Raw genomic sequence first — 7835 nt, forward strand, 5'->3', positions numbered from 1 at the left:
ATTTTTGAAAATAGTTTTTGAAAAAGGTTAGTATTTTTTTCGAAATTTTTTTTTTAAATAAAAAATAAAAATAATTAGTTAATAAAAAAGAAATTTTTGAAAAAGGGGGAAGATATTTTCGAAAATTAGAGAGAGAGAGTTAGTTAGGTAGTTTTGAAAAAGTTAAGAAACAAACAAAAAGTTAGTTAGTTAGTTGAAACAAATTTTGAAAAGATAAGAAGTTAGGAAGTTAGAAAAGATATTTTGAAAAGATATTTTTGAAAAAGATAAGATAAGAAGATATTTTTGAAAAGATATGATTGAAATTAGTTTTGAAAAAGATTTGATTTTTAAAATCACAATTAATGACTTGATTCATAAGAAATCACAAGATATGATTCTAGAACTTAAAGTTTGAATCTTTCTTAACAAGCAAGTAACAAACTTCAAATTTTTGAATCAAAACATTAATTGATTATATTATTTTCGAAAATTTGATATAAAAATAAGAAAAAGATTTTTGAAAAATATTTTTTTAATTTTCGAAAATAACTAAGAATTTTGAAAAAGATTTGATTTTTGAAAAAGATAAGATTTTCAAATTGAAAATTTGATTTGACTCATAAGGAACAACTTTGATTTTTAAAAATTTTTGAAAAAGTCAACTCAATTTTCGAATTTGATGAGAGAAAAAGGGAAAGATATATTTTTTTTTTGAATTTTTATGATGAGAGAGAAAAACAAGAAAAATGATGCAATGCATGAAATTTTTAGATCAAAACAATGAATGCATGCAAGAATGCTATGAATGTCAAGATGAACACCAAGAACACTATGAATGTCATGATGAACATCAAGAACATATTTTTGAAAAATTTTTAATGCAAAGAAAATATGCAAGACACCAAACTTTAGAATTCTTTAATGCTTGCGCACTAAGAATTCAAGAATGCATATGATAAACATGAAAAGACACAAAACAAAAAATCATCAAGATCAAATAAGAAGACTTACCAAGAACAACTTGAAGATCATGAAGAACACCATGAATGCATGATATTTTCGAAAAAATGCAAGATGCATATGCAAGTGACACCAAACTTATGATATGACTCAAGACTCAAACGAGAAATACAAAAATATTTTTGATTTTTATGATTTTCTATTTTTTTGGATTTTTATTTTATGTTTTTCGAAAAATAATTTTGAAAAAGAAAATAAGGATTCCAAAATTTTTAATATGAATTCCAGGAATCTTATGCTCTAAAGCTCCAATCAAAGGGTCAGGCATGGCTTAATAGCCAGCCAAGCTTTAGTATGTAACTCAGACATGACACGCCTGACATTCCTTACATTCAACAGCCAATTGGCTAAGAAAGATAAAGAAACTCTTTTCTTGAGTATAAGAATTGAGACATGGCTTTACAGCCAGCCAGGCTTCAACATGCTCCATGAAACACTAGAATTCATTCTTAAAAATTCTGAAAGGAAAATATATTTTTGAAAACATTTTTATTTTAAATTTTTTTTTTTCGAAAACAAAGGAAGAATTTTTGAAAATTTTTTTGAAAACAAGACAAAAAGAAAATTACCTAATCTGAGCAACAAGATGAACCGTCAGTTGTCCAAACTCGAACAATCCCCGGCAACGGCGCCAAAAACTTGGTGCACGAAATTGTGATCTCCAGGCTCGAACAAATCCTGGTAATGGCTCCAAAGCTTGGTGCTCTGATCTTAATTCATAATTGTCACAACTTCGATACAACTAACCAGCAAGTGCACTGGGTCGTCCAAGTAATACCTTACGTGAGTAAGGGTCGAATCCCACGGAGATTGTTGGTATGAAGCAAGCTATGGTCACCTTGTAAATCTCAGTCAGGCAGATATAAAGTGATAATGGTGTTTTGGAATATTATATAATAAAATAGGGATAGAGATACTTATGTAAATCATTGGTAGGAATTTCAGATAAGCGAATGGAGATGCTTTTCGTTCCTCTGAACCTCTGCTTTCCTGCTATCTTCATCCAATCAGTCTTACTCCTTTCCATGGCTGGCTTTATGCAAGGGCATCACCGTTGTCAGTGGCTACATCCCCTCCTCTCAGTGAATAATATGCTCACGTACCCTGTCACGGCACGGCTATTCATCTGTCGGTTCTCGATCATGCTGGAATAGGATTCACCCTCCTTTTGCGTCTGTCACTAACGCCCAGCACTCGCGAGTTTGAAGCTCGTCACAGTCATTCAATTATTGAATCCTACTCGGAATACCACAGACAAGGTTTAGACCTTCCGGATTCTCTTGAATGCCGCCATCATTCTAGCTTACGCCACGAAGATTCCGGTTAAGAGATCTAAGAGATATTCATTCTAGCTTATTTCATGTAGAACGGAAGTGTTTGTCAGGCACGTGTTCATAGGGGAGATGGTGATGAGCGTCACACATAATCATCACCTTCATCACGTTGTTGGGTGCGAATGGATATCTTAGAAGCGAAATAAGATGAATTGAATAGAAAACAGTAGTACTTGCATTAATCTTTGAGGAACAGCAGAGCTCCACACCTTAATCTATGGAGTGTAGAAACTCTACCGTTAAAAATACATAAGTGAAAGGTCCAGGCATGGCTGAGAGGCCAGCCCCTCTGATCTAAGAACCAGGCGTCCAAAGATGCCTAATACAATAGTAAGAGGTCCTATTTATAATAAACTAGCTACTAGGGTTTACATGAGTAAGTATTTGATGTATAAATCCACTTCCGGGGCCCACTTGGTGTGTGTTTGGGCTGGGCTTAAGTGTTGCACGTGCAGAGGCCATTTGTGGAGTTGAACGCCAGTTTTTGTGCCAGTTTGGGCGTTCAACTCTGGTTTTGGATCCTTTTCTGGCGCTGGACGCCAGATTTGGGTAGAAAGCTGGCGTTGAACGCCAGTTTACGTCGTCAATTCTTGGCCAAAGTATGGACTATTATATATTGCTGGAAAGCCCTGGATGTCTACTTTCCAACGCAATTGGAAGCGCGCCATTTCGAGTTCTGTAGCTCCAGAAAATCCACTTTAAGTGCAGGGAGGTCAGAATCCAACAGCATCAGCAGTCCTTTTTCAACCTCTGAATCTGATTTCTGCTCAAGTCCCTCAATTTCAGCCAGAAAATACCTGAAATCACAGAAAAATACACAAACTCATAGTAAAGTCCAGAAATGTGAATTTAACACAAAATCTATTAAAAACATCCCTAAAAGTAACTAGATTCTACTAAAAATATACTAAAAACAATGTCAAAAAGCGTATAAATTATCCGCTCATCAGCAGCGTAACTGCTGCTTATGAGAACCTGAAAGAGCAAGTTCAGATTATTGCTCCCGAGGCCGACCTTACTCTCTTCAGCTTGGATAATATTGTCCGGGATGGTAAGATTGTCCCTGATGACGAGGATGATGATGATGTCGATCCCCTCCCTGTGTCTTCTGCCAAGGTGTCAGCTCCTGCTGTTCCTCCTGCAGAGGTCGGCCCTCCCACTTCTGATCCTGACTGCTAGATCTTAAACCGGGACGATGGTACTGTAGATGCTGTTCCTCTCCAGGCTCACCCTCCTTCTCCTCGAACTGATGCTGCTGAAAAGTCTTCTGATGTTTAACTGAACTTTTTATCTTGATTGTGTAGATAGCCCGGCTTGTGGGCTTTTAAACTCTTTATTTTGTAAATTTCATTTTGCTAACTGTTGACACTTGTTTAGTTGCTTATTTAGCAACTTTAGGCTAAAAAACAAAAAATAGCTTTCAAGTTCTTGGGGCTGATTTGGGTAGCCTCTTTGAATTTGTTTTCATCACAACTTCGCGCCTTTAGTATCGTGTCGATCTTTATCTCGTCTAGGCCTTTTTCTAGGCTTTTTGGTAGTCTTTCGCACTTTACGTGGGTCGACTTCGTCATGTCGGGCCCTTCAAAGTTACTTTTGTAATTCTCTTTTTTGGACCTTGTTCAGGTCTCTTTCAGAGATTACGTTTATAACTTTTATGTTTTAGGCCGACTTCGTCATGTCGGATCAAGTTATTTTGTAATTCTCTTTCTTGGACTTTGTTCAAATCTCTTTCAGGGATTACTTCTATAACTTTATGTTTTGGGCCAACTTCGTCATGTCGGTCCCTTCTAAGTTACTTTTGTAATCCTCTTTCTTAGACCTTGTTCAGGTCTCTTTCAGGGATTACTTCTATAACTTTATGTTTTGCGCCGACTTCGTCATGTCGGGCCCTTCTAAGTTATTTTTGTAATCCTCTTTCTTGGACCTTGTTCAGGTTTCTTTCAGGGATTACTTCTATAACTTTATGTTTTGGGAGACCAACTTTACTATGTCGATCTCTTCAAAGTTATTTTTGTAGTCCTCTTTTTGGGATCTTTGTCAGATCTCTTTCAGGGACTACGTTTATAACTTGTTTGTAGGAGGTCGACTTCTTTGCGTCATCCTCTTTCTAAGTTATTTTTGTAGTCCTCTTTTTTGGACCTTTGTCAGGTCTCTTTCAGGGACTACTTTTTATAACTTTTCACTTTGGGCTGACTTGTCATGTCGGACCCTTCTAAGTTAAAGTAATCCTCTTTAATAAGGTTGGCCAGACCTCTTTCCAGGGTTTACTTATAACTTGGGTTGACTTGGTCCGACTTCTTAACGTCGGCCAGTCTTTAAGTTATTATTTAGCAATCCATAAGACCTCGTCAGGTTCTTTTTCGGATCACTTTCGATAACTTCTTACATTATTCTGTGTTCATCTTTGCCGATTTGTAGAAGGTGGTTGCTATCTTTAGATCATCTTTTAGGTGAATCGCGTTTTCACCTTTATCGGATGATTGTCTTTATCGTGATCGTGCAGTGAAATTATTTTTCACTTTATACCAATCTGTTGCTTTATAATTGGACGATGAATGCTTTAGATTAATGCGTCTTGAAAACTTGTAGAATATCTAAAATATATATTTTATTCAAAGGAAAGTGCAAATATATACATGTGGAAATTTTTCATCCCTTTAAGTCGGATAGTGTCTGAGTCTCAACTTGGTGCCTCATTAAAAAACCCTTTCAGGAAAAAGAGTGCATTCAATTGTGAGATCTTTTACTTTTTCTAGCTGTAGTACCTTCTTAGGTTGCAGGCATGCCATGATCTGGGAAGCTCTTGGCCATCGAGTTCAGACAGTCTGTAGTAGCCCTTCCCAAGTACTTCTACAACTCGGTAGGGTCCTTTCCAGTTTGCTGCCAACTTTCCTTCTCCTGATCGAGTTGTTCCAATATCATTTCGGATTAGGATGAGATCATTCTCTGCGAAACTTCTCGGCACTACCCTTTGGTTATATCTGGAAGCCATTCGACGTTTTAGTGCTTCTTCCCTAATCTGAGCTCTTCCTTGGATTTCAGGTAGTAAGTCGAGCTCTTCCCTCTGGAGTTGGGAATTTGCTCCTTCATTGTAATGAACCACTCTAGGCGATCCTTCCTCAATCTCTACTGGGATCATTGCCTCTATTCCGTATGCTAACCGGAAGGGAGATTCCTTTGTGGTGGAGTGTGGCGTCGTTCGATACGCCCATAGGACTTGTGGAAGCTCTTCTGTCCAAGCTCCCTTTGCGTCTTGTAATCTCCGTTTTAACCCAGCCAATATGACTTTGTTGGCAGCTTCAGCCTGTCCATTGGCTTGCGGATGTTCCACGGAGGTGTACTGGTGCTTTATGTTTAAGTCGGCTACTAATTTTCTGAAGCCTGCATCCGTGAATTGAGTGCCATTGTCTGTGGTGATGGAGTGTAGAACTTTGAACCTTGTGACAATGTTTCTATATAGGAATTTCTGGATTTTTTGAGCAGTGGTGTTGGCTAGGGGCTCTGCCTCGATCCACTTTGTGAAATAGTCTACCCCTACTATGAGAAATTTAACTTGTCCTGATCCCTGGGGGAAGGGTCCGAGAAGATCAAGTCCCCATTTTGCAAACGGCCAAGGCGAAGTTACACTGATGAGCTCTTCTGGCGGGGCGACGTAAAAGTTGGCATGTTTCTGACATGGTGGACATGTCTTTACAAATTCTGTAGCTTCTTTCTGTAGAGTTGGCCAATAAAATCCCGCCCGATGTACTTTTTTAGCGAGAGCTCGTGCTCCGAGATGATTGCCGCAAATGCCGCCGTGTACTTCTTCTAGCACTTCCTTTACGTTGTTGGTCGGCACACATTTTAGTAATGGTATTGAGATCCCTTTTTTGTACAGGATGTTGTTTATGATAGTGTAGTACTGTGCCTCCCTTTTTAACCTCTTCGCCTCCTTTTCTTCTGTGGGGAGTGTTTCTGCTTTGAGGTAGTTAATTATGGGGGTCATTCATCCTTGGTCCTGACTTGTTATGGCTAGGACTTTTTCCTCTTCCAAGATTGACGGGTTCTGTAGCATTTCCTGGATGAGGCTTCTATTGTTCCCCCTGGTTTGGTGCTGGCTAGTTTCGAGAGTGCGTCAGCTCGGGCATTTTGTTCGCCGGGTATGTGGCGGATCTTATATTCCTCGAGTTGTTCGAGCTGTTCCTTGGTTATATCCAAATACTTTTTCATGGTGGGATCTTTGGCTTGGTAGTTCCCTGTTATCTGTGAGGTGACTACTTGTGAATCACTGTAAATGTTGAGTTTTTGAGCTCCAACCTCTTTAGCCAGCTTCAAACCAGCTAATAACGCCTCATATTCCGCCTGATTGTTTGAGGCCGGGAACCCGAATTTAAGGGAGAGCTCAACTTGGGTTCCTTGGTTGCTTTCTATTATCACACCTGCGCCGCTTCTAGTCTTATTTGAAGAACCGTCCACATAGAGATTCCATTCTATGGGGATTTCCGGGGCATCTGTGAATTCTGTGATGAAGTCGGCCAGATACTGTGATTTGATGGCTATCCGAGCTTCATATTGGAGGTCAAACTCGGATAACTCGACTGCCCATTGTAAAATTCTACCTGCTAAATCTGTTTTCTGCAATATTCCTTTTATGGGCTGGTTAGTTCAAACCTTAATGGTGTGAGCCTGGAAGTATGGGCGAAGTCATCGAGATGTTAGAACGAGAGTATAGGCAAACTTTTCTATTTTCTGGTAGTTCAACTCGGATCCCTGTAGCGCTTTACTAATGAAGTAGACAGGTTGTTGCCCACTTTCGTCTTCTTTGACTAGTGCTGAGGCTATTGCTCGGCTTTCTACTACGAGATATAATATGAGCGGTTCTCCTTTTCGTGGCCGAGATAGGATAGGTGGCCGTCCCAAGAAATCCTTGAAGTCTTGGAAGGATTGTTCACATTCTGTTGTCCATTCGAACTGCTTTCCCTTCCTTAAAGTAGCATAGAAGGGGAGAGATCTTATCGCTGATCCTGCTAAGAATCTGGATAGGGCGGCCAATCTCCCGTTGAGTTGCTGTACTTCTTTGACACAGGTTGGGCTTTTCATGTTGAGTATGGCTTGACATTTATCCGGATTTGCTTCAATTCCTCTTTGTGTGAGCATGAAACCTAAAAATTTGCCCGCTTCTATTGCAAAGGTGCATTTTGCGGGATTGAGTCGCATGTCATGCTTCCTTATAGTGTCAAACACTTGAGCCAGGTCGGATAATAATGTCTCTTCACTTTGTGTCTTTATCAACATGTCGTCCACATAGACTTCCATGATTTTCCCGATGTGATCTGAGAAGACTTTATTCATTAGCCTTTGATAAGTAGCTCCCGCATTCTTGAGACCGAAGGGCATTACAATGTAGCAGTAGTTTACTCTTGGCGTTAAAAACGAGGTATTTTCTTGATCTGGTGGATACATGGGGATTTGGTTGTATCCCGAGTATGCGTCCATAAACGAGAGGTATCTATATCCGGA

Source organism: Arachis hypogaea, chromosome 12 (genome assembly GCF_003086295.3).
Source record: "Arachis hypogaea cultivar Tifrunner chromosome 12, arahy.Tifrunner.gnm2.J5K5, whole genome shotgun sequence".
NCBI classification, from domain to species: domain Eukaryota; kingdom Viridiplantae; phylum Streptophyta; class Magnoliopsida; order Fabales; family Fabaceae; genus Arachis; species Arachis hypogaea.